Here is a 27,577-nt window from a genome sequence, read left to right as displayed (position 1 = left end):
ATAGGTGGAAATTATTAATAAATCATTGGGTTGCAAAGCTATTCCTGTATTTAGGATCGCCAGGTTTGGGTTATATATGCTTTTCCCTAAATTGATTTATTGATCACTTTAAAATACAATAGAACAATAGAAGAAAAAAAATGCAAGCAGGTAGGTTTTTATTGCAGAAGTACCAGGCGATGCCCCGCCTGCAATAAAACCAACCTACCTGCCTGCTCACAATCCTCTCTATAGCAGAGCATGCGCACCTTAATGTACAGAAAATATTTTGGTTTGGCCAGTTAAGATGACCGAAGATCCTGAACCAGTGTGAACAGGCAGGTAAGTTCATTTTATTGCAGGTGGGGCACTGCCTGGTACTTCTGAACAACCTGCCTGCTTGCATTTTCTTTCTTCTATTGTATTTTAAAGTCTTTAATAAATCAATTTACGGAAAAGCATACGTTTCTCCATTGAGAGTTCATCTGCAGTTCCTCTGTGATCCCCGGGCACTAGAGGTTAATTAACCTCTAGTGCTCCGGGATTGCAGTGGATTCTCGGGGCTGCATTCATTCTTGCAGCCCTGGAAATCCTGTTTGCGATCCCCAACACTAGAGGTTAAATGGGGACAAGTCCCCCCGTTCAAAACCGTTAGTGCTCTCTAATTGGCTGAGGAAAGCTTGTCCCCATTCAACCTCTATTGCTGGGGATCACACACTGAGCCAGCGCTGCATTCATTGATTAGCACAGCCCGCAATCTTTTTTTTTTTGTAATTCGAGCTTGATCGGTGAACTTACACCGGCCACTCTTGCTTATAATTTCCGTAAGCGAGAACGGCCGAATTCGCCCTGAGATCAGTGGGAAGCACTAGCTGATAGCAGAGCTATAGGTCTACCCCTGCAGGGGGTATGTTAGGCCTCTGCAGAGAGACTACTGCTACCTCCCAAAGTTCAAGGAATCTTTCTCTGCAACCTTTTGGCATTGGAAAGCCTTTTCTGCTCAGCTCTGTTGCTACTTTCATACGATAATGAACGGTAAGACTTTGCACGATTTACATTCTGATGCACTTGCAATATATTTAGCTGATTGAAACTCAAATTCAATTGGGCTTTTAATCAAGACGAAGCGGCCACACTCTTACCACAACTTCATTAGGGAGGGATGACACAATAATCTATAAGGCTCCGCTCCTCTGTGCAGCGAACAACTGGCGATTTTATAACGTACTGTAACAAGGCTAAAAATCTCTCACACAGCCGAGATACATCATTTTATTTTTAGGCTTTTCTCGTATTTCCACGCAGGGGCTGAATTTGTGTTTTTTTCACCCTGAATCCTCTGCTTGAAGCATCAACGTCTAGTTAATATTTACTGCACACGGTTGCATTTTTAATAGCTTGAACTTCTCTTCGGATGTTTTTCTGTCTTTTCTGCTTTTTTCCTGCCATGATTGCTGTCTCGTTTTTCTGGATGAAATTTATTTATTCCTTTATGCTCATGGAAATGAACACATTGGGGTTTATTTACTGAAGGAACATAGGCGGTTCACACAGCAAGGGGATATTTCACTGAGCTTAGTAAATAAATGCAATGCTACTGACAGCCATCCAGTCACGTGCAAGGGAAGAAAACCATTTTTTTCAGTCTCCTTGCATGTGATCAGGCTTCGCAAAATGAAATCCAACATTTGTAATTTAAAAGCCATCCTTGAGCTTTAGGCTGATGACTTTGCCTAGGCTGCCATGCTTTAGCTTTGCCTAGGCTGAGTTGATGACATTAATCTGATGCAAATAGGAGGAAGGTTTTCTTTTTTGCTTGCAGCAGGATCTGTTCTCCCCAGACCCTTTCAACTGGGTGCACCAACCAGCAATTTGCAGTAACCACCAGGCTTTTTTTTGGGTGGTTAATGGAAAGTTTGGTCACAAAACAGGGGCGCCACCCATCTTCAACTTCTTCCCACCTAGCTCAAAAAATTATGGAGGAATAATTGATTTGATCTGTGTTAGAAAGCTGGGAAGTGCACAGATGCCATCATTTTTATGGTTGTGCCATCTCTGAGCTGGAATTTTAGTCCAGGAAGTAAATGGTGATCCTAGATGATTCCTGCACAAAGATGGCCTCATCATTTCAATATAAGAACATTATCAGGGGGAAAACAGTTTTCTCTCTGATATGTTATAAATAACTGGATGTTTTGTATGTACATTATTTAGCTTATAGGGAGGTTATGATAAAAAAAAAATGTGTATTTTGATATCTATGTGTGGTTTATACATGTAATAATAGCATTCAAAGCCAATGGCTATGTTAAATCAATGATGATTCTGCCCCTGAATTTTTACAACCTATCAATAAAGCCTAAAAACAATGTGTACAAGCTTCATTTAAACAAGAGCATGGTCCTGAGACATTGACAAGGACATGGCTTGTAGTTATCACACCCTAGCTGTATCATTCTGAGATTCTTAGATGAAGTTTGTGGGTGTACATTGTACATTCCCTATACTTTGCAATGCAGGCATGCATGAGGTTATTAGGTCTATTTGCATTGGCTTAGCATTCTCAAATCAGCAAGAAGTTTTCATTGTTGGTAGATATGAAATATTGAAAAAGATAGACAAGAAATGCCAAATTTGTTTTAAACCCCCATGCACTGTAAATGTAAAAAGCATAAAAAAATTAAGCTCAGAGTGCAATACTTACCTGTAATTCATAGCTGTCCCCTGCAGTACTTCTTCTCTGCCACTAGATGCCCTCAGTCTTCTGGTTGAATGATACCATGCTTCATTCTGTTTGGAAGACTGAGGATATATGGTGAGTGCAGTGTCACCAAAGCACCCTGTTCACAGTGTACAGATGCCAGCCTCAATGATAAGTCCAGCCTGAAAGAGGTGAAAAGAAAAGGGTTTCTGGTGTGACATGTGACCAACCTAAAACCATCTGAAACAGATATGAGAAGTGTAAAATACACAAACGTGGAGAGAACTGACTTGGTGGCAATAGGAGGGGTATAGGAAAACCTCAAACTAGTCTTGAACAAATTTCTACACCTTGAGGCAAGATCCTGTACATTGTGAAAAATACATTTTTAGTTTGCACATGTTTTACATTCCCATGCAGGGCAGTAAGGAGTAGTTATTGAATAAAATAGGTTTGTTTTGGCTTTATTGGCAATCCTTCTCTTGAGGCCATCCTGGAGTTTCACATTTCACATTTCTCGGTAAGATAATTTGTAGGAATGTGAAGAAATGCGTAAAGAACATCAAAGACTTCCCAGAGTGTGCCGTTCTCTCCAAAGCCAAGTAAATTGGACTGATGGGATATGGTTACTAATGGCTTTGGGATAGGAGGTATATTCATCTAATTATGAAACAGCGACTGGATTTTTTCCTGAGAGTCTTAATATAACGCACCTTAGGAAACCTTGTACAAAGCTCCTACTGATTCCTAGAGATATTCCCAATTTGAGTATATAAGTCACCTATAATGGAGTGAGGAAGTGAAAAGCTTTTAGGTACTCAAAGGATACCTGCTTTGCAATTATATTAACACTTCACCAACCAAGGCTTTATTGCCATGAAAGAGATCGTGGTTTTAGAGAGCCATGCAATTGGAGAAATATGTTACCTGCCATTTTTTTTTCTCTTTTTGAAGATGGTAACATTGTAGCTGTCATGATGACTTTTTGGCTACATCAGCCATTTCCAACAAGGGTTCCTCCAGAGGTTTTTAGGAGTTCATTTTGTGCCTCTCAGATCAGTGTAACTGATACCAAAGATCATTTTGGCTATCTGTAATGGTGACATTCTTCCCAATGGCAGGCATTGTGGGTGACATTCTTCCCATTGATCACCAAGGTAATGTACTGTGAACTGTTGATATAGTAATCATAGTAAAGGTTCCCTGAAGACCTGAAAGTTATTTCCTTCTTCTTATAACGGTCAGGAAAGGCTGCTATGGAGTTTGGTAGGGCTTCCTCAAACTGTGGGTGATGGACCTCACATTTGATAATGTTTGCATCGTTCTGGGGCTAATACCACTTAGTAGAGCCAGCTGTATGACACCAATGATATTTTTAGGTGCTGTTATAAGAGGGGTATTCTAGCCACCACTGTAGGGGGCATTCTTTCCATAGGCCACCAGCCTAAGAGCTCATTGGTCCTTCAAAAAATGCCTGAAAATGATTTCAAGGGTTCCTCAGGGGTAGAAAGGTTATAAAAGGCTGGGTTACAATGCTTTTCTAATCACTCACTCATGACTAGTATTTAAGCATGCTTTACTTGCGGCGTACTAGCTTGCTAGCCATATTGTATTCCAAAATGATAAAAATTTCCCTTAGTATTGGTTTGCTTTTTAAAGATCTTATCCCTAACTGAAACAAATTGAAGGTAAAAGCAAAACAATCAAGTATATTAAATGCTTCTTATGTAAATTGAGGAAAGTTCCTGCAAGTAGGTTAAGAATATGCCACATCCCTTAATACAATTTGTCAGAAAAACTTCTTGGGATTTCTAACAGGACCGATAACCGTGGGACTTTAGAGGCATAAATTGATTCACACATGAGGGTACATTTCTTAATATCACAAAGTTTATTTAACACATAAAAATATAAAAACATGTATAGACACCAATGGTCAATCTGCGGATATTGCAGATAGGCATATAATAGTTCAACGTGTTTTTCTGAACATAATCCGTTTCCTCAGGAACATATTAGCCTAAAAATTACAGAGAAATAATTTATAGAGTCTAATGTATGACAATACAATTTCAATTAATAATACACACAGATTTACTCACTTCCGTTTCCACACTCCCGTCCTAGGTTAGACCAATGCACCAGAGAACAAACTCCTTAGCAAGGTATAAAAACAAGCTGGTACAGACCACAGGGTAGGAAAAGAGGGCTTTGTTAGATGCATTTATTATTAGAAACCTCAACAAATGTCAGAGATTCCTTATACCATTGTCCACACCAATGCTAAAACATTTATAGCCTGCATTCATTGCCCATTACCAATTTGATCAACAGTAAGCCATAGTGGTGTGTTGCTAAAAGATTTGTTTATAATTATAAACAAGGATATGATGGGTTTCTCACCTAGACTCTATCTGGATCCAATATTTAAAGTTGGTAGGCTGTTTATTAAAAACTTTTTTTAGGCTAATATGTTCCTGAGGAAGCGGACTATGTTCCCAGAAACGCGTGTTAAATAAACTTTGTAATATTAAGAAATGTACCCTCATGTGTGAATCAATATATGCCTCTAGTCCCAAGGTTATTGACCTTGTTAGAAATCCCAAGAAGTTTTTTTGATAAATTTTAAATGCTTCATTTTAATTTTTATTTTGCTTGCAATGTGCCTTTGCTAGAAAATTTAACTGCTCCAGTAAGAGTCAATTTCCATCCTGCCTCCCATAGCCCGCACTATGACATACTTGTATTTCGTAGGCTTCCCATTTTCTGTTATTGTCTTATTGCTGTTTCTGTGGACCCAGCATTTTCAGCCACATCTCCCCCCCCCCCCCATGCCAGTGAATTATATCAGTTTGTCGTGCTGTAGTGACACAGGATAAAAGTGAACCCAGTAGACTAAGCACGTTTTGTGGTGAAAAACCTATTGCCAGAGTTTAGCTGAGTGGTATAGTCTGAGCTGCCTGTTTTTTTTTTTTGTACCCTAACAAGGGGTTTTTGCACAGAAAATAATGTCCATGAGCACCATTGACGATTCAATGGCTAGCCTTCTTGCTTGTGTGGCATTGGGTCCCAGGCTTGAATCCCAGCCAGGACACTATCTGCAAAACATGTGAACGTTCTTCTTAGGTTTGTGTGGGTTTCCGGCCTACACTCTGGTTTCCCCCACCAAGGCCACCATCATGGGTGGAAGGACAGGGTGTGCTTTTGTACCAGGACCCGACCAAAAAGGCATGACTTTTACAATGCTGGAACTTCCCTAGTATGGGGCCCAGAAATTTCTGATGGTGTAATTGTTTCCACACCTCCGAAAACATGCAGTTACATTAATTGGCTTCCCCGCAAATCATTCATAGTACATTTAGAAAATAGGCAGCCAAATTGGATCATCCCAACATGGTCAATCAAGATGGCCAAAGATCTCTAGGAAAAGATTATTAAGGAAAATGGTGGCCCAATGTGATGGAAAAGGAATAAGTGAGTATTAGTATTATTAGTATGTTTGATTCTGTAAATAAAAACCTTGTCCTTTCATGCTAGTTGCACCATTTGTGACCACACCAGCCATGGCTATCCTCCAAAAAAAAAGGTCCATGAAAAAAGACCTCCATGTATCTCTTTTGATGTGAAGAGCTGCAGACTCCACTCCACCTCTGTCAGATTAAACACCATAGAATTATTTGTGTTATATTGAAAATCCCTCCAGAAACGTCTAGAGACGTTTTTTTTTTTTCATCAGACAAAATCCTAAACTACAGAGCAATGATCAATCTTTTTGACATTCAGTGTCTAGAGCCTATGTACGAGCATGCATCACAATTAAATGCGTGGAACAAAAGTGTTCCCTGACACATTCAACTTCAAATAGATCCACAGCAAAGCTGCAGCATCTAAGATGACCACATGTGTACCTGTCAAACATTAAAACGAAAATAAGTTTTATCTGTAACAGAATATACTTGGAAAGGAGAAGATGGTAATAAAGGAAACTTTTGCACAAAGCGCAGAAGAGAAGAATCAGTTTTGAAGAAGAAGAAAATGTGTTGAGCATTTATAAAATATATACTGTCAACCTGGTATGTTCCATCACATTTTGACAGCATAAAAAGAAAGTGTGCCCGGGTAAAACCTCAAGGTTTATAAAGCCGAACGCCACCAGTGACATGAAAATGTGAATTGTTTTACCCCAAAGATATGCAATCTTTCCAGCTTGTAATCCAAACCCCAAGCAAAGCTGAGCTGGTGACCTCAATTTCCTCTGGGGCACAAAGACAGTAGAACATTGTCATGGACCCGTCCTCAGACAGCTGATTGGAAGAGTATGAAGTAGAATCAGTATAAATATAAAAAATGCCAGTGCCGCCAATGGGTGCCGCCATCCTCTGCCTTTCCTTCCTGGAGATGATCTTTAGCCATCTTGATTGGCCAAGTTGGGATGACATGACTCCTTCATTCCTGACACATAGAGAAGAAAGTCGTAATTGCTGGGTATTCCTGGCTGAGCTGCACATGCAAAATTTGACAGCTGGGCGGTTATCAGGCAGGTAAGAACAGTTATTGCATAACGGAGATCACCTTTCCCTTTCTGCAATAAACAACTGGCTAATCAACATTAGGTGTCACTTTAGTTCTAAAAATTCAGAAAACCCTTAATCAACAAATTTTGGACAAACCTGTCCAGTTAGGAAGCATAAATGTGAATCAGTTTCTCTAGTTTTAGTTCAAATTTAGGCAATAATAGGTGGACAAAAGGGGCACCAAGAAGCCAACTCCAAAAAAGGGATAGGCATTACTATTGACAATTTTTTCGACCCTCTTATTTTTGACTGATTTTTCATCAGTCCTACATTTTGCTAGTGCCCACATCACTACTTATACTCTACAGTACCATGACATGGTACCTACAGCCCACTCAGGTTGCACAGGTAGTCCAGATCCTCCAGGATGGAACAGTCTGAAGAGCATGGAGGAAATACCGTGAGATGGATCTTTACATAAGGGGAGGAGGAAAAGACCATAAGAGCAACAACCCACCATTAGAGGTCATTTTCATTGAGGGTAGAATGAACAGGTGCTGTATACACAGAGCTATTTGGTTCTATGATGAGAGCAGGTGGCAGGACATGCGTGTAGTACATAGGAGGGTACAGCAGTCTTTCCTGCCTGGTCTTTCATTGATTCACCAGGATGGATTGAAGAATGACTTTGTACACATGCTACATTTTTGTAGATGATCACAACTGCGTACACAATGGGTCTGATTCATTAAATCTCTCCAAGACTGGAGAAGATACACTGGGGGTAAATTTGGATCGAGCAAAATTGAAATAAATCTTTTCTAGGATTTCAAATTTTTGCCAAATAATAGCAAATTATTTTTAACCTCCTGAGCGGTAGACCTGAGTTTGACTCGGGGTAGAAAAAAGAAGCTGAAAGCGGTAACCCACACTCAGGGTAGCTAAAACAGTGATAAGTAATAGTAAATAGAGCCTTATCTGATCCACCGGCATCCTCCTTCGTCCTTCGCGTCTCCTCGCTTTCTCCTGCCGGCATCCTCCGCATTTGATGAGTCACCGAGAGTTCCCGGTGACGACGGTGCATGCGGACATTGCGTTGGGGGCGTGGCGTGAATTTTCAAATCTATTTGTATTGCATTCAATACAAATAACTGTATTGAATGCAACACATTGGATTTATATGTCTAAAAGCAGTACATTGTCTTTCATGAAAATGTATTTTACAGTATAATATATTAGTATGAGTATAATATTTATTTATTTATTTTTAAATGTTTTTTATTTATTTAACCTCCCTAGCGTTACATTTCTTTCCTGTTTTATATGTCTAAAAACGGTACATTGTTTTTCATGAAATTTTTTTTTAAAGTATTATATAATAGTATGAGTATAATAAAGTTTGAAACACAAAATCATGTAAAAATAATACATTTAATAACTTAAAAAAAAATATATATTTTTTTAAATTTAAAAAATATTATACTCTTGTACTAGTATAGTATATTCTTGAAAACATTGTACTGCTTTTACACGTATAAATCCAATGTATTGCATTCAATACAGTTATTTTGTATTGAATGCAACATACACACGCACCAACGTTACCGGGAACTCCCCCGGTGACTCATCGGGTGCGGAAGACGCCGGAGGAAGAAGAAAGAAGACAGGAACCGCGGCGATGGACAACGTGGGACGCCGGCAGATCAGGTAAGTGCTGTATTCACTAACCTTCCCATAGGTTTACCTACCCCGAGTGTGACTCGGGGTTACCGCTTTAAGCAACTTTTTTCTACCCCGAGACACACTCTGGGTTACCACTAGGGAGGTTAATTTATTATTTTGACATGGTTTTGTGTTTCAAACCTTATTATAGCAATACTATTATATTATACTGTAAAATAAATTTTCATGAAAAACAATGTACCTCTTTCAGACATATAAAACCGGACAGAAAATAACTGCACAGGAAATCCATTCCAGGTTTGTTGGATCACCCAGGTTCTCCCATGACAGTCTTGGAGAGCTTTAATAAATCAGGCCTAATGTATGTACATGGATGTAGAATTCTGCTCTCAGCCTCCCAGTCTGAGTATCGCTGAAATCAAGAGAGATTTTGATACTAAAACTAGTTTACACATGAATAAAGTGCACCTGTTTCCAGGCTATAGGATTATCATTTTTAATATTATTATTATTATTATTAATAAACAGTATTTATATAGCGCCAACATATTATACAGCGCTGTAGGGGTAGCTAATGACAGCTATGACAGATACAGGCCGTGACACAGGAGGATGAGAGGATCCTGCCCAGAAGAGCTTACAATCAATGTCCTGGGGGAGGCAGCATACAATAGGAGGGGAGATTTGTAGTGGTGGAAGTAGTAAGGCTTTAAGAACCAGAAGAAGATGGTTTATGAGTTTGAAAAGATGGGTTTTTAGGGCTCTTTTAAATGAGCAGAAAGTAGGAGCAAGCTGAATAGGAGGAGGAGACCATTCCAAAGAGCTGGGGCAGCTCTAGAAAAGTCTTGGAGCCGTGCGTGTGATGAGGTTATGAGTGAGGAAGTCATTAGTAGGACATTGAAGGAGCGAAGAGAGCGGCTAGAAGGGGATTGTTCTATCAAGTCAGAGATGTAAGTGGGACGAGAACTGTGGAGGGATTTGAAGGCAAAGCACAGGAGCGTGAATTTGATTCTAAGGTGAAATGGAAGCCAATGAAGGAAACTACAAAGAGAGGCAGCGAAAGAGGAGCGGTGGGAAGGATGGATGAGTCTGGCTGCAGCATTCATAATAGATTTTAGAGGAGAGGAGGAGGTTACAGTAGTCCAGAAAGGAAATGAGAAGAGCGTGGGTTTGGTGGTCTCCGGACACCGGACTTCTGGCAGGATCAAAATCTATTATTCTATATTTTATGTACTTAGCCTAAACAAACATCTGTAATCTATGACATTTTTCTTCTATAGATCATTACCAACATTTAACAAAAACAGTTACATTTTCCTTTAAATAGACTGTCACATGGTAGGGTCCATTCTCACTAATGGATGCAAACTATTGAACTCGATGTATTGTGGCAACATTAACTTAAATCATAAAATTTATAGCACAGATTATTGGTTTACCAGCGTAGTGTCTTCATATGATATAATGGTTTTTACATTAAATGTGCAGGGCTGTGACAGGTTTCCTTTAATATTGTACATTGCATTGGCGTTCCGAGATCTCTGTAGCGTGAAAGATAAGTTGCCTGCCCAGCAGAGCTTTTATCTGCCGTACGAGTGGGTATATCTCTCAGAGGTCAAGGCCGCGTTTAATAGTATAGAGCAGTCAATGGCCAGTTCTCCTCTGCTGTCCTTTTTTTTCTCCACTAATTATTTCATCTTCTTTGTCAGTTATAATATTTGAGATCTTTCCCTGTGCTGCCCGAGCTGTCAAGGTAATGGGCAATAATTTGTCTGCACTTTTAGCCTCCCAGTAATATTTCTGGTTACGTCTGAGCAGGACATATTAAGTGCATTTCTGTTCTCCAGGATATATTGAATTTTAATAATTAAAACCTCTTCATTTAACAGCATTTGTGGAAGACAAATACAAAAGGATCTATAAAATGTAGAACTATACATCCTGTGGATTTTACTATTTTAGATGGGCCTACAGCATACTACAATAGGGTGTGACTTCAAGATTAAAATACAACCTTACAAATAGATGCATAAATCTATATATAGACATGAATATACACATTCTCAATTAATCGTCTTTACATTAAATATTTCTAGCAGATTTTGCAATAAAAGAGGGATTATTCGTTATTTGATAATATTGGAGTACATGTTACAGATTGCCAACTGTATCAAACTGATCATTTTCTGGCTTTGCCGCTCACTTACCATGAGCCAGACAGCCAATCCTATCTTATTGTATGGCGATATAGCTGGTTGCATGGCATTTGATGTTTGATGGAAGGAAGCTGCAGCTAGAGACCAGGACCAGTCTTGTGACCTGATAAGTTTATAATCTTCTCTGCTTCCCTATTGAGCCCATTTAAAAAATAAAATGTTTAATTTGTTTTATGTTTTTGGTTTACCAGATGTATGTTAGCGCCTATTTCAGTATTCTGAGTGGGATGGGAGCTGCTGGATAGTTTAGATCTTGGCAAAAACTTTGTAAAATTTAGGTTTAGGGAGTCGGATGTAGTCAGGGGGAGTGTTAAATTAAAGATAAGACATTGATCTGCACTGGGGCTTCTAGAGAATCCTTATTCATTCCATTTTTTCACCATTTGACCTTGTTTTATTCATTTCCTAAAACTAAATTCCAGAAAAGAAGATACATCTAAAAATACAAACAAGCAAACTTACTTGCCAAAGGATTTGGAATTTTGTCAAGTCCTTTTTGTAATTTTTATACCTCTGCACAGCACAGTAAGGAGGAAGATACCAGCCCTTAGGATTGAGGGAATGCAGTATTCTAATGGGTTCAAACATGGCTGCATGAAGATTCATGACACAAACTGAGAAGTATAAACAGGATTTGTATGACATTTACTGAAGAAGATTGTGTTGACAATAATGAATGATATAGTAATAGTTACACAAAACGTCCGTTGCAATAGACATGTAATGATACAATGTTAAGAATTGAATGCTCAGCTTACATTAGTTGTTTCCTTGTGTCACCAAGTTGCTCTTTCAATTGCATGGAATTCCCGGAGGGTTAATTAAAGGAATTCAGGGTTCTAAAGGGTTCAACATGGCGGCATGATAATTACATAAAACATCTGTTGGTATAGGCTTACAATTAAACACTGTTAAGGATTGAATGTTAAACTTAGATTAGTTGTTTCCTTACTGCAATCACCAAGTTGCTTCTTAGATTGGCTGCAAAAATATACGACTACAGATGAAATCCCTTTCACCAAGCTATTGGTATGGTCCAAAGGGGCAGAAATGGCTGTTTTATATGACCATTCAGATAATGGAATAACCTCAGGCCAAAAAAAAGCATGCTTATATGTGAAGAGGTGTGATTTATTAGAATATATTAGAACAGGGGTGCGTACCTTCAGGTCTTGAGGGGCCAACTAAAGCCAAGACTTTTGCTTAACCAGATTCAAGTCTGATTTTTTTTACCATACCTTATCTAATTATTGCGAGAAAAAAATAATAAAAAGTGTGCTGGCCGTGGCCTCCAGAACTGAAGTTAAGGACCCCTCCATTAGAATAAATCAGGATAATTGCAGATGTAATGCTTGCAGTGCTGATATGAAGACACAATTAGTTTTGAAAGAACACACATTGCAGTAAATTGGGATTTTTCATATTTACCCGACGTTCAGCTTTAACTTTATTATACCTAAGTAAAATAAATGATCAGGTCACCCTGACTGCCCTTCTATCTTGCAAATAACTCCTGCTCCTCTCTAAGCAACCGATCATCATATTTTTATTTCACACTTTCAGTCAGCAAAAATAAAAGTTGCAAAGCAGACTTTAAAATAATTGTGCCAGATTATTAACTAAAAGCATGAAATTAACATAAGAAAACAACTTCAAACACTACGCATTCATGCAACACTCATCTTTTCATGGAAAACAGTTGACTGAAGCCTTTTTTTTTCTTTTTGTTTTTGAAAAATAAACTACATCTTGGCACTCTGTTCATTCAATATTAGCCAAAAATATCAGGAGTCGATATCAATGCGTTTTATCATGGAATAAATTAGAGGCTCAGATTTGCACTTCAATGAATATTCTAAAATGAGCAATTTTAGTTTTCTTTTAAATGTGAACATCGACCCTGTCTCTAAGCATGCTCTTTTCTTTTTAAAAAAGAAGACGTGCATCAATGAAAGCCAAGTTTATTTTTACCGTATTGTTCTAAAACATCACAAAATCATATTGGGATCAGATAAAGAGACGTTGGACAAATATAAAAGGACCTTTTTGGGTAATTTAGAAAAACAGACTGTCCTTTTCTTTAAGGCATGGTTATAGGGCCCAATAAGAGTACAAAAATATGTTTTTTTTAAAAAGGAAATGGGGCATTTGGGGTATAACTAGGACTACAAAATCAGCCAGGTGAATAATGGCAAACTTACAGAAACTCTTGACATTCCAATACCCAACCCAGTTACACTGATTTTTGTAGCTCACCCCTAGAGCTCATTATTTTGCTCTCAAAGGTTACACAGGGTTAGTAATACTAGAATAACATAGCAGAAATAGTGCATAGGGAAAAAAATCTATTTGGGTCAGGATGAGCTATAAAATACCCTTAAAGTGGATCTAAAGTTTGGCTTTAGGCAGGGCTTTATTAGAGAAAGGTAGAATCAATGACTCTTCTTCAAAAAGTATTCTTATTGTCCCATCAGTCAAAATTTGTTGATTGGCCAAATACTTGGAGCCACTTAGCTTCCCTGAGGGTTCCAGGAGTGAATGAACTTTATGGAAGTTAAATCATCCAGGCCTGGTCAATCAAGATGGCCAAAGTCTGGAATGAGGAACAGATGGCTGCATCTGTGATAGAATTGGGACAGGTGAGTATCAACTGGGCTTGGTTCTGCTTTAACCTAAATGGGACAGGTGACATAGACACCACATGGGCACCATCATCATGGAAACCCCACTAAATCATCATAATATAAATTCATTTACAAGGGAGACAAGGAGTTATATCATGATGAACCAATGTACAGAAACAGGTAATATAAGACAAATATTTAATTAACATTTTTGGATTGTTCAGTAAGTAAGAGCAGATGACATGGTTTACATAGGAGAGCATGTGATGGGGAAATAACTAGAGAGGAGTCTTTCGAAGCCCCCAGTACATTTCAACTCACCCGACAATCTCTACCCCTCTTCATTTGTGGTGTCTACTACAGTCAGATGATGATCAGGGCCAACGCCTTATTCGGTATTTAAAGCCCATTGAGAAACCAAGGGTATGATGGAATGAAGAGGCTTTAGGGGTGAAATGTTTGATTCAATTTCCCTTTTCTTTCATGTATTATAGAGAATCCATTGGTAAGTGTAATGCCATCATTTGGCCTTGTGATGACTTTGCCACATGGACATCCCTGGGAAATTTGTAGGAACATCAAACTTGTGGAGCCAAGAAATGAAAAAAGCTGACCTGCATTTTTTTATCATTGTCATCACAAAAGTGTGAATCTGGAAAGGTAATAATATTTTAATGTAAAGTTAAAGCCATTTAAAATGTAATACAGAAAGACAATTCTGTTTGTATTTATGTGCAGTTATATGAGTATAAATGAAGTATATACAGCCCTGACCATGAAGAGCCATTGTGCAGCCTTGTTAGATGTCGTGTGTCTGTTTTATTACATGACAACTGCTTTACTTACTTATTTAATTACTCAAACCAACTTAGATAGCTTTTTTTTTTCTGAACAATGATGTCAATACATATTAAAAAGAGTAGAGAACTACTCTTTATACATAAAAGATACAATACATAAAAAAAGAGTAGAGAACCTTGGAAACCATTATGCATGCTAGCATTTAGTCCTTGAGCCTGTTTTCATAATTCCCAACTAAATTATTTATTTTTTATTGTTTATCATCATGTTAATGGCAGCTATAAAATATTTTAAAGTATATGTCTGAAAATGATGACTTGAGTCAAATGAAAATTGAGTTCTGCACAAATATTTTGAGGTTCTGAAGCTGCCGGGATCATCTCTGCTCACCTCTTAATAGGATAAAGTTTGCTGGATCACCCAGGTTCACCTATGATAGTCTCTCTTCTCCAGTCATTAGGAGCTTTATTAAATTAGGGCCACTTGTGTTAAAATTGATTTTACTGCAAAAATACTGTTTCTCCAAATTACAAATGATAAAAAAAGCAAAAATGAACTCTTCATTTTCTTCTAAGAAGATTTACTGAATTCTGACGTCCAGATCCCTTGACGATTGTGATTTCTGAGGAACCACTAATCCAGTACTGCACTGCTTGATTTCTTTTGTCCCTTCTGGATCATAGGGGGTCCCTACTGGTATAGTAGTGACCATGTTAAAAAAGCACTTATACCTGGTGGATACCTAAAAGGACCCATCTATTGTATGAAAATGGACGCCAAAAAAACGGGGACTGGAACATCACGTGACCATGGTTTTAGGTGAAAAAAAGGCATTTACATTTAGAGTACAAGGGTTTAAATAAAGGGGGTTTATCATTTGCCCAGAGCTCAGCTTTAACATATAATATCCAACCCTGGCTAGAAAAAAAAGGTAAATACTAGAAGAAGTAGCTTGGGAGCAGAAATGTGGCCACAAGTGAAAAAAAGTATGGAAGACAGATTGCTGACCAAAATAAATTATTTTTGAGGTATGCAGCCCTGTACATTAAATAGAATGGTTATAAACTACTGTGCAGAAGTGGAAACTGATGTTCATTCATACAAGGTTTAATGTTGGAACTTATTTAAATTCCAATTCCACCTTCATGCTCCTGAGATCCTCCTGGGGGTATGTTCTGGAGGGCCTGGGCACACAGAAAGTAGGATAAATGATGCTGGGCAACTAAAGTAGAACATTTCTATTTATGTTATTTTAATAAATTTTGGTTTTAAAGGAGATCTGAAAAAAAGAGCCTGTTGGTAAATTATTGCTTTAAATGCTAGTCGCCTCACTATCATATGACTCTTTCAGCAGAATTTAAGACTTATTGGAACGGTCAACATTTTTTCACAGTTTTGGCTAGCCAGTGCTCATTGTAGCCTCAGGTGCCGGGTCTTAGGTGGCACACCGTGTGGTCTTCTGCTGTAGCTCGTCCCGTATTTAGAGGTGCTCTTCTGCATATTTCTTTTTAAATGGGTGTTTATTTGAGACGATGTTGCCTTTATATCAGCTCAAATCATTTTGCTCTGACCTCTGAAGACATTTTTGCCATTCACTTGATATATTCTCTCTTTTTAAACCATTATCCGTAAACCCTAGAGATGGTTGTGCATGAAAATCCCAGAAGATCAGCAGCTTCTGAAAACTCAGACCAGCCTGCCTGGCACCAACAAGGTCACTTCAATCTTATTTCTACCCCATCTTGATGTTCAGTTTGAACTTCAGCACGTCATCTTTACATTGTCTAAATTCATTGGGTTTTGCTATATTCTGGGTCAATGTAATGATATTCAAGCCAGCTAGTCAGCATAAATGCCAGGCAATTAGTACATTCAGCATTGGCAGCCTCTATGTCACCTAAGAAAAGTTTACTTCAATTGATAAAGTGATGAAAGTGATCACGTAATGTTTACCAATGGAGTTTCTAAAGACCAATCTTTCTGCTACTTTGGGCCTATCTTGAGAATAAAATGTATTACATCTGTGATGTATCATCTTTAAAATAAATAAAATATCAAACTGATATTCTAATATGCCATATTATCATTTTAAAAGGAAAAGAACTCAGAAGAAGTGAATTAAGAGAAGTCAGAAAACAAAAGCACTTTTTAGGTTCTTACAAATATAGCTAGAATCTGATATGCTTGAGTTATGTGCCGACAAAGAAGCCAAACAAGGTAAAGAAACACTTTTAGGAAGCTTCGGAATGCCAGTTGGAGTATGGGAAGGTTATGAAAATGTGGTGTCTAGAGATATAAGGGAAAGTTAGACTATTGTTAACATAAAAAGACTTAAACCTATAATAATAATTATTATTCGTTTCTCAGGATAGGGTATTTTATATAAAAATAAATGATGGATCAGTCAAATTTCAGATAAGTTTTGAATTTTGATGTAAGTGTAAAATTATTCTTCCAATACCCTGCCATGATGCTCCTTGGCTTAGGTGCTTCCAATGAAGAGCACTATTATGAATACAGAATTCAAAACTTTTTTGACATAGGTGAATGCTCATCCTTTGGTAACATTTTGAGGAAGACCATTGTGGTTCAATCATTAATATGTCACTTTGACCAATGCGTGCTTTGATAACTTTCATGTGGAAGAACTTGAAAAACCTTAACAGAACATGACCTTAACCCTACTGAACAACTGAGATAGTTTGCAATGCTAAATAAGAACCGGGCATTCTTGGTGGGATGCTTTTGTGGAAAATTGGCCACAAATTCTATTAGATTCACTCCAAAATTGTATAAAGGACTTGCAGAATATTGTAGGTACACAAAGGGGAGAAGGGTTTGATTAAGATCAAGTTTTTGAAATGCCCATGGTTTTTGGAATGGGATGTCCAACAAGTCCATATAAATGTTTCAAGTATCCAAAAACATTTGGTCATATAGTGTGTATAGAATGTTGTGTTTTTTTCTTATGTAATGACAAAGCTGGGTGTATAGGCTGTCATGAAACTGTTTTAGCCTGCCCTCCTTTTTTCCCTTTTTCTTCCAATTTCCAAGTATTAATCTTCCAAGTGTTTTCCAATTTCTGGACACTAAAGGCTTTGGCACCCAAACCAATTGATTGGGACAATATACCTATACTAAGTAATTGATATTCGGCTAACAATACAATATTACTACTTTGGCTTGCCCTCCATTATAAAAAAAAATCAGGCACATATAATATTGCACAACCTATAGAAGGAAACATATGATGTTTTGTCACCAACACGGACTGGATAAAGTTGGGGTCGATACATTACCATAGGCCCAAAGAACCATATATTGCAGTATGGGCCAAAAGTGGAACTAAACCCTTACCCTGTGATCAAGCGGTACTTTATTGCAGAAAGGGCAGGAAAGGAAATGTCCATTCTGCAATAAAATAACTATACCCGTCTGATCACAATTACCAGAAGGATATGTGTGCTGTATTGCAGAAGAGACATCACCTGTACCTTCAGCAATAATAAAGCAGCCTGAATGCAGGAATGTTTTTTGCTGAAAGTAAGTTCTTGTTTAAATTTTCTTTTTTTTTACTTTTTTTTTTTATTTCAATATTTACCTTATTGGGTATGTCTTGCAATATAAGGTGTACATAGGGTTCAAGGATAAGGCTAGCTGAATACATTTGACAAATGGCTCATTTAGACAGTAGAAAGCAGTTAATAAAATCCAGAATGGCCAAAAATTGTGCCTACCTAAATTGGCATCACTCCAAAATGGAGACTTCTTAAAGGGTCAATCTACACAAAACTGATTTTTTAAGTGTGGGAGATCAGGCACCCCCCCCCCAAAAAAAAAAAAAATGTCCCCTCTTCACACTCCCCCATAATATAAAAATCTTACTTTTATGTCAGCAAAAGGACTTGTCAAGATTTTGTCTGCATTTTCCAGAATGTAAAGCTAACAAAAAGTCCAACTGGGACCCACAGCAATGGCTGTGCCAGACAGACAGGGAACTCAAATGTCTAGAACACCCTGCTGGAGTCCAGAACAGACTGAGATATTGATAAATGTATGTACCCAGCAGCATCCAACTAAATGCAAATCTGAACTCCTGGCAGTTTTTAAAAAAATGATTTGGCACATACATACATTAATTACAAAAGTTAAAATACAGCTAAAGCAAGCACCTGAATATATATTTATGTCCCATAACCCTGGCAGAGCAACACTCAGCCCTCAAGATTTAATTGCTTTGCACAGTGCTGGCCTTTTAATACCATATATATGTGTACAGCAAGAAAGCAGAGCAATTCTGACCTATTTTATATTTTTCTGCTCCTTTATTTGCCACTCGAGGGGAAAAGGGGGGAATAAGGAGGTGTCCTGGACTAAGACTTATTGCCTACCTGCAAGGTAAGCTAACAGGGTTGTAAGAGGCTACAATGAAGTCGTTTTTGAGTGTTTGCATTAATTAAATTTAGGAGGTATTTATTAATGATTCCACCGTCAATCTGCTCTAAATTAATCTACAATATTTATTTATATAAACAGTCCCCGAGTTAAGGACATACAACATATGGACGACTCCTAGATACCAACGAGGCTTCCCTGCTCGTTCGTGGGCAGGATGGAGGCTTTGATAGGAGGGAGGGGACGGTTTGCATGACTTGCAGAAGAAATCTTTTGCTTTACACAGCTGAGCAATATCTTTTAATTATAATAATAATATCATTTTTTAATCACCAAACAAACTCTGCAGTTGTTTCTTATTGCATATCAAAGCACAGCTTGCTCCAGAAGTTAATGAATATCTAGGCTCCAAAAAGTTTTTTTTTTGCTTTGTTTGTGATTAACTCACAGTGAGGATTTTATAACTGACACCATACTGCCTAATATTACATTGAGACAAACATCTGTCCAATTTGCATTTATTAAAATAATGTACCTGTTCCGACTTACATACAAATTCAACTTAAGAACGAACTCGTATGTAACTCGGGGACTACCTGTATACCGGTAGCAGGTCCTAATTTGACAGCTGTGCACTTTGACAATAGGCCACTAGGTGGCAGAACAAGTCATTGTTTTAATAGGCTAACTAATATGAGAGGTGTAGAGAAATTTGAACACCTGTCAGTGAATTTTAGATGAATTGATGGGGGAATAATTTATAAATGAAGCCCTATGTGTATACAGAGTTGCAATAATTTGCACCCTTCATATAGTGCTCCTAAAAAGCATGATGACCGCAAGAAATACATACTTTATTTACAACATTTGACCCCTGCAAAAATTTTTGCCCCATCAATATTACTCCTGCTTAAAAATAAGTGTTTAAAATATTTTATTTTCTCTGAAGCCTGTGGTTACTGAAAATGTGCCATACTCGGCTTCTCCTCTTCTTCCATCAAACAAGAAGATAAGCTCCTGTTTGCTAAGTATATAAAGAAGGAAGCTTCTGGGTGTCAGCTGCACTGATGGCGAGCAACAAAATATTATTTTTATGGTGACATAGAGTTGTTGAGAAGTATTTGACCCAACCATGTGGAATGGCTGCATCCAATACTAATGTACTGTGAAGTAGGGGTAATTGTGTTTTTTACCCATATAGGACAAAGGAAGGTAGGATAATGATATGGGCAATAAAGGGTTAAGAGACAGTTTTTTATGTTTTGGACAGCAAAGTGAACTTTAAAGATTTCCTAAAAATACCTTCCAGATAACCGGCACCTTAATACTTCCTTCCCCCGGCCTGTTTTTAACAATCTCCCTCAGAAACATAAATTTTCCAGTAAAAGCCTTCTGAATAGATTGTCGCTGTGGCAATTTACAGAAAACTGTCTCTCTACTGCAGCTCTCTCCATTCTTTTTTAGTTTTAGGTTTCTTCTACTATATTTCTGTCTTTCCACCAATTTAACTGATTATGTTTTTCTTCCCACTCTGAGATATTGTGATATTTTAAGCTCTTTTCTTGTCTGAATAACATGTGAGGGTGCCTAGGGATGGGCAAAATGCAGGAAAATTATACAATGCATATTTAATGTCTAAAAAAATAAAAGAATGCCCACTTACCTTGTATCCTACGTTCAGCTTTGAAAATGTTTACTTTGTCACTTCACTGAAAACTATTCATAAACATAATTTCTTCATACTTAGATACGGATGTCTTCCTGTGATTTGAACATTTACCTGGAATATAAAAAAAAAACAACAAAAGCAGCAAATAGATCAGTCTGCCCTAACGGATTATTCTCGTATATGAATAACCAGAACTTTAAGTGTTGGATAGAGTACGATTTTATTATTATTATTACTAATAATAATGAACAGGCTTTATAAAGCGCCAACATACGTAGCGCTGTACATTAAATAGGGGTTACAAATGGCAGACAGATATATGACTAGGGTAGTTTGAATCTCCCGCCCTCACCCCCTAAAGAAAAACCCCAACAAAAGCTTTCCCAGCAAAAACTTTCCCGCACCCTAACTCTTTTCTCCTGAACTTTTCCCGCACTTTCCCCCAATATTGCCTACCTCTACTCCCCCCAAAAACACATTGACACCTTCCTTGGATGTAAATTGGCTGGCAAGCAGCCGATATATTAACAAAGTAACTTAAATTACAATAAATACCAATAAATAACCATTAATTACAACAATATTTAAATAACATATACATTTTACCTCAATTAACATAACTTAACATATATAAGAACATATAACATTAATATACTCTTTTAATATACACTAAAATCCTTACTAATATAAAACTTTTCTCCACCCAATCAAACTGTAAACACAACCCCATTTTCTCACTGTGCCCAATTGCACTAAAACCAAAAAAAACTCCAGTATACTCCACCAGGCTGCAGGTCTAGGAAAAGGTAAAGACCGCTCCAACTAAAATTGTTTAAAACACACACTGGCCCCTAGCCGCCCAGCACCGCCTCAGGGGCCACAACATAACACCATTTAAATGGGCACCCTACCAACGGGTTGCCCTTTCCAAATGACCAACAGGACTCTTACCTAAACCCCAACCGCCTCTACCACCTAACCTTGCTCCAATGGGAGGGTGGGGGGAATATTCCTACCCAGATAAAACTGTCCCTCACTTCCGATGAATCCTCTTACCTAAACCCTTCTATTCTCCTCCCCTCTACTTCAGACCCAACCTCTAGTTAATCCCACCCATTAACTTCTCTCCCTCACATTAACCCATACTGAACCTTCAAAAAGAGGCCTCCCTGGAGGATGAGAGGACCCTGGCCCTAAGAGCTTACAATCTAAGAGGTGGGGTAAGTATGACACAATAGGAGGGGGATATGGAGTGTCAGGAACTAGTGAGGGGGTTTTAGGAGACAGAAGAAGACGGGTAGGTGAAGTGGAAGCGTTGGGTTTTGAGGGCTCTTTAAATGTACAGAAAGTAGGAGCAAGCTGAATAGGACGCGGAGACCATTCCAGAGAGTCGGGGCAGCTCTAGCTTGGAGGAGCGGAGAGAGCAGCTGGGGGGGTAATTTTTCTATCAGGTCAGAAAGGTAAGTGGGACAATAACTGTGTAGGGATTTGAAGGCAAAGCACAGGAGCTTTAATTTGATTCTAAGGTGAAATGGAAGCCAATGAAGAGAACTACAAAGAGATGCAGCAGAAGAGGAGCCGTGGGAAGGATGGATGAGTCTGGCTGCAGCATTCATAATAGATTGTATAGGAGAGAGTCAGGTACAATAGGGATAAAATCCCTGGGAGTTTGTTTCTTGCCCCAATCTATATCCATACCTGCCAATTTTTAGGAGGAGGTACACATTTAGCCTCAAAGTATATAAGAGTTATATAAGGTAGATAAATGCCATGCCTCTAATTCACTGACCCAATAAATTAATATATACCAAAAGATTGATTAAAGTGACAAGTGCTTTTTTAATCAACTATCTTTTCTAAATTTTTAAGAAAATGGAAAAATTTGGAGGCTGGATGAAGATTTAGTGCAAAATAACACATTTAAGTAGTTGAACTGATATATACTTGAGTATAAACCTTTTCATAATTTTTTTTCTTTAAAAATCCTTAAAGGCAGGTCAGTTTATCTTCAGGTCACTGTGTCCTCAAGTAGAAGGTGTAACAAGCGCTTTCAGACAAAAGACAAAACACCACCATCTATTTCTGGCCAACAATATAAAAACATATATAAACATTGGTTTATATTCCGACTGGTTTATATTGAAATATATATATATATATATATATATATGGTGTATAAATCTATTGCGTGTTTATATTGTGTATATATCCATTCAAAAAGAATGACTTGGATCTAAAAGAGTGACAATCCTATAAAATTAGGAACATTTGTGAGGTTTGCATATTTGGTCTGGGTAACAATGGTGACCAATAATAAGGTGAATCACTCCATTGGGGACACAGAGAGTAATTCCGCACTTACTGTGTCTGATGTGTACATTTCTTCCTTGTTATTCTTCTGTTTAAAATTCATTGCAGAGTCTTTTAGTAATCATGCCATTTATGTTAACCTGTTATCTTGTTATACAGCAATCATGTAAGATATATTACATAGACATTCTTCTTTATCAGTTGTGATTGGTTAAAAACCATATTTATATCAAATATGATTACATTAGGCTGCAATACAGCCACGTATAATTCAGTTCTGTATTCATCGATAGTTTCTTGTGTTTTCTTTTTTATTCAGACAGTATAGAAATCTGATTTTACTGTTCAGCAGCAGAAGTAGAAGTAGCATAAGGAGCCAATCAATCAATCAATCAATCAATCACCTTTTCTGATTGAAGGAGATTAGATCATTATTCTGCTACTTTTCCTTTCACTGTCCAGTTTCAGATTGGGGGTCAGAAGGAGACTTGTAAGTCAACAAATAAGAAACATATCCGTTCCCTTACCAGACAGGGTTATCCGGTGTGGCAAAGCAAAACGTTAGGGCTCCAAATCTCATGACAGGTATACCACTTCACTTATATATGCATGCTATCCCTGCATGGACCCATTTGCCTGGAGTTAGGCTTTAGATATGGATAATACATGACCAGGGTAGCCCAGACCTATCACTAATCCCCCCTTTACCACAAACCACCCCCTCTCAACTACTTGACAACCACCCCTCCGCACCCCTAAAAACATACACATTGCTACCTAAAATAGCTGGCAAACAGATGTTTTTAAACAGCATATTAAATAACTGACATGTAAATAACAATTAATTTCAAGCTTCATAAAAAACCAACATACATAAAATAACAATAATCAACAGTAACCCCTATCTTGTATAAAGCCTCCCTGTTTTAAACCTAAACAACCAGGCTGCAAGTGTCGGTAAGCAAGGTTGGTACCACAACAGGATTTCCTTTCCTTGAACATCACCACACTGGCCCCAAGCCACCTAGCACCACCTCAAGGGCCAATACCTACAACTTATTTACGGGGGGACCCAACCTACTGGAATCCCCCTGACCAAAATTTTTAACATTTTTTATCAAAACAAGACCCTTGCCTTCCAAGACCCCAACCGCCTAAACCAATCCACACCACCCCCGGCACCCATTATAGGGATTGGTGGGAAATGTTTCCTTCCTAAAAACATCCTCCCACTTCCGATCCAACCCTTAAACCCTTCTCATGCTACACTCCTCTTTAACCTCTAACTAATACTCAAGCATGCCCGAGCTATTTTCTTTTCTCCTTCACTCAGGTCATATGCCTATTCTTTTATTGCTGCGGGCCTCTCTTTTTCCTGTAAGGTATATAAATAGGCAATGTCCATATTGTCCATGCCAGGAGCACCGTATGATGCCGCATGCCTGGGGTCATCAATGTAGAGCACATCAAACAGGAATTCAGAAGGCTTCTGCAGCCTCTTGTAACTCTTTAATGACCAAGACAAACTCTGCAGTTGTTTCTTTTTGCATATCAAAGCACAGCTTGCTCCAGATGTTAATAAATATCTAGGCTCCATAAAGTATTTTTATTTTTGCTTTGTTTGTGAATAACTCACAGTAAGGATTTTTTTTTACAGTAGCTTACACCACACTACCTAATATTATTTTGAGACAAACATCTGTCCTAATTGCATTTTTTAAAATAATGTATCTGTTCCGACTTACATACAAAGTCAACGTAAGAACAAACCTACAGTCCCTATCTTGTATGTAACCCGGGGATTGTACTCTATCCCCATCCCCATAACATGCAGGGAGGTGTTGTAAAATATTCCTACATAAAGTTGCATACTCATATAATTTCTAGCAGTATCAATCGTTTTATCTATTGTAGTTATCAGATATAATGCAATGATGGTGTGTTGTACAGAAGGAAACCTGCCATAAACCATTTAATTGGTGCTAGGTAAATGATCAATATCTCCATGATATCAGTCATTTACCTGGATCACCGCCATCCATTGTTTGACCAGAACATCCAATATAGTTTGGAGTTAACCACCAGCAGCCAATGGGAGTGCTTCCCTGCAAAGCCCTGTTTTTATAATATATACCTGGGAGTGAACCTATTAACTGGTGAATGTTAGTGATGAATTTAAATACAACTGGAATGAAGGAGCATGTTGGAAAGGGGCCCGTCGACTGGAACAAAAGGACATTCCTTATCAATGTTTAATCAATACATTCATCAAAAATGTCCTAGTTGTTTTTTTTTATGTATTTTTCGTGATTCAGAAAAAAAATCAGTAGTAACACAACAGACATGATAAAGAATTATTTACATAAGCATCAAATAATCCAATCTGGACCAAAAAATATCCTAAATAATGATACTCAGGGAAATTATGGGAGAAAATTAGAAAAGTCCTAAGAAGTGATTATCCTCTGTTCAATATAGCAAGAAAAATAAGGGAGTCCTTGACTGGTGGCGGAACCGGGAGAGGAGATCAAACACTGATGTCCAAAAAGTGAACAAGAGGAGAATCATGAATTATAAGGATATAGGGGGAACATCACCCAAGACCTTTTACAGGGACCATGTGCTATGTTTAAAGCTTTTCTGAAGTTGTTGTCTTGTGCTGGGTTTAAGCATGGAAATAAAACGTTCTCAAGTTTCGAAGAACAGTTCCATTTTCTGATCTTTTTTTCTTAGAGGTCTCAATCAACAATTTAGAACAAAAATAGGTAATTATATTAAAAATAAATGCCAAAAAGAATTTTATGGAGCCTAGACATTTATTTTTGTCTGGAGCAACCTGTGCCTTGATATGCAAAAAAGAAACAACTGCATAGTTTGTCTTGGTCATTAAGGCATTAGAAGATGTTGCAGATCAGCTCAGCTCTTAGGATCAGCAACAACCTCAGGTGTGTTTAGCAAAAGATTACTTCTGCAATTCATGCAAACCGCCCCATGCAGTCTCCGTCCTGCACACGAGCAAGCAGGGAATCCCCCGTTCGTATCTAGGAGTCGTCCGTATGTCCTTAGCTCGGGGACTACCTGTATTCGGCAGGTATAATGATGCACCCTGCAGCCATAAGAGGTCCGGGAACTGGTCACCACTTCATTCCTCGACAATGGTCCTCCGAGTCCGGACAATGCTTTTTGGCCATTGGATAGCCTCTGATGATGTGACACGCCCATGAGTTACATTGTCGCCAGCTAGATTCATGGGAGTGCTGCGTACAGAGTTTGGCACTACATTACACAAGAAAACCAGATACCAGGAAATTTTTTTTTTTGGCAAAAGGGACTTTGCAAGTCTTTTCTTACCACTTGGTGACGGGTTTATGTGTGCTATAACCGTATATATTACTGATATATTACCAACTGCTAGGATAAAAAACGCTGCATGTAACCCATAATATTTAATAAAGCCATGATCTCTCTGCCACCCAAAATCTAACACATGAATTATCACATCGGAACACTCATCGATGCCTGCGATTCTACAACAATAGAAGGTTGAAATGAATAGGCTCATAAATAGGCATATTGGCATTACACTAAAAAGCCAATTTATTGTTATGACGCATCGGATGTGTGATCTTGGGTAGTAAGTACCTTTTTGTTACAAAGTGTTATAGTAAAATTTATTGTTGTAGAAAATTTGCATATATTACCTGCGAATCTTCATTTGCTGTTTAATAGTACCCATTCCACAGATGTCAAAACATAAAGCTTCTCATTTATATCTCCAAACTACAAAGCCTGACATTTAGATTGGTGTTGGGAACTAAAACTTCCATATGCTTTTCCTCTGTTTGTTTTAGTTTTATTTTTACGGGCTATTCATATCACAGTATGAAAGATATATAACTCAAAATCCGGTTTAGTAATTTAATCCGAGCAAAGACAAGCGAATCCTAAAACTGCTATAGATATTTCATATTTTCTATTGCTTCCAACTTCAACCAGGAAGAAATTAAAGGAAACAAAAGCTATATATTTCCTGAACTAGCTTTTCTTTGACAAAGTTATTTTGGCTGGAGAAATAAATAAAATGTATTTTTAGTGGTGCTGGTCTAATTTTATGAGGATATGTTCGATAGATACGAGTGCCCTTTGGGCAGTTTCTGCCTGTTTTAAAATTCCCTTTGTATTTTTTATGAACCTGAACTCTTTTCTATTTTTTATGTTATTTTACCACTTCCTTTTTGTTGGAATAAACATTATACCGAAACTTGAGATGTATTCTCAGTTAGCAAATGTTTTACGTGACATTGAAAAAAATAAATAGCAATATATGAACATTTTGTTGTATCCCCTGAAACCATTGCCATCCAATGAACTTCTAGCTTCCAGTTGGGTGAGAACACCATAGGGTTGTACTGAAATTCCAAGCACTGTAGTCAACCCTGGCTGCTGAACTACAGTAATCTGCATATCCCCCACCTCTCTCTATCCCTATGGATTTATTTACTTTGATCTCCTTCTATACAAGACAAAGCTGATGACTCCTTAAGCAAAGCTATCACCAAAATGTTTAACTCTAAAGTAACTTTAAAGTGTAGATATAGGGGAAATCTTATATAAAGAAAAAAATTAGCTTGTTTTGTTGTCTATTTTTTTTTTAATAAAAAGGGAACCTCCCTTGCTTCAGTTTT

The 27,577-nt window shown here is 37.8% G+C and overlaps 1 long non-coding RNA gene across 1 annotated transcript in view; it reads left to right on the top strand.

The window, feature by feature from the left end:
• Positions 1 to 27,577, top strand: part of LOC140325503 (uncharacterized) — a 71,800-nt gene that overhangs the window by 8,187 nt on the left and 36,036 nt on the right. Inside the window, exon 2 of the long non-coding RNA XR_011919687.1 lies at positions 14,212 to 14,377. This is a non-coding gene — a long non-coding RNA (uncharacterized lncRNA). The remainder of the gene's footprint in view (positions 1 to 14,211; positions 14,378 to 27,577) is intronic.

This window comes from Pyxicephalus adspersus, chromosome 3 (genome assembly GCF_032062135.1).
Source record: "Pyxicephalus adspersus chromosome 3, UCB_Pads_2.0, whole genome shotgun sequence".
Lineage (NCBI taxonomy): Eukaryota > Metazoa > Chordata > Amphibia > Anura > Pyxicephalidae > Pyxicephalus > Pyxicephalus adspersus.
The sequence above is the reverse complement of the archived record's forward strand: the minus strand, read 5'-3'. Positions and strand labels throughout refer to the sequence as shown.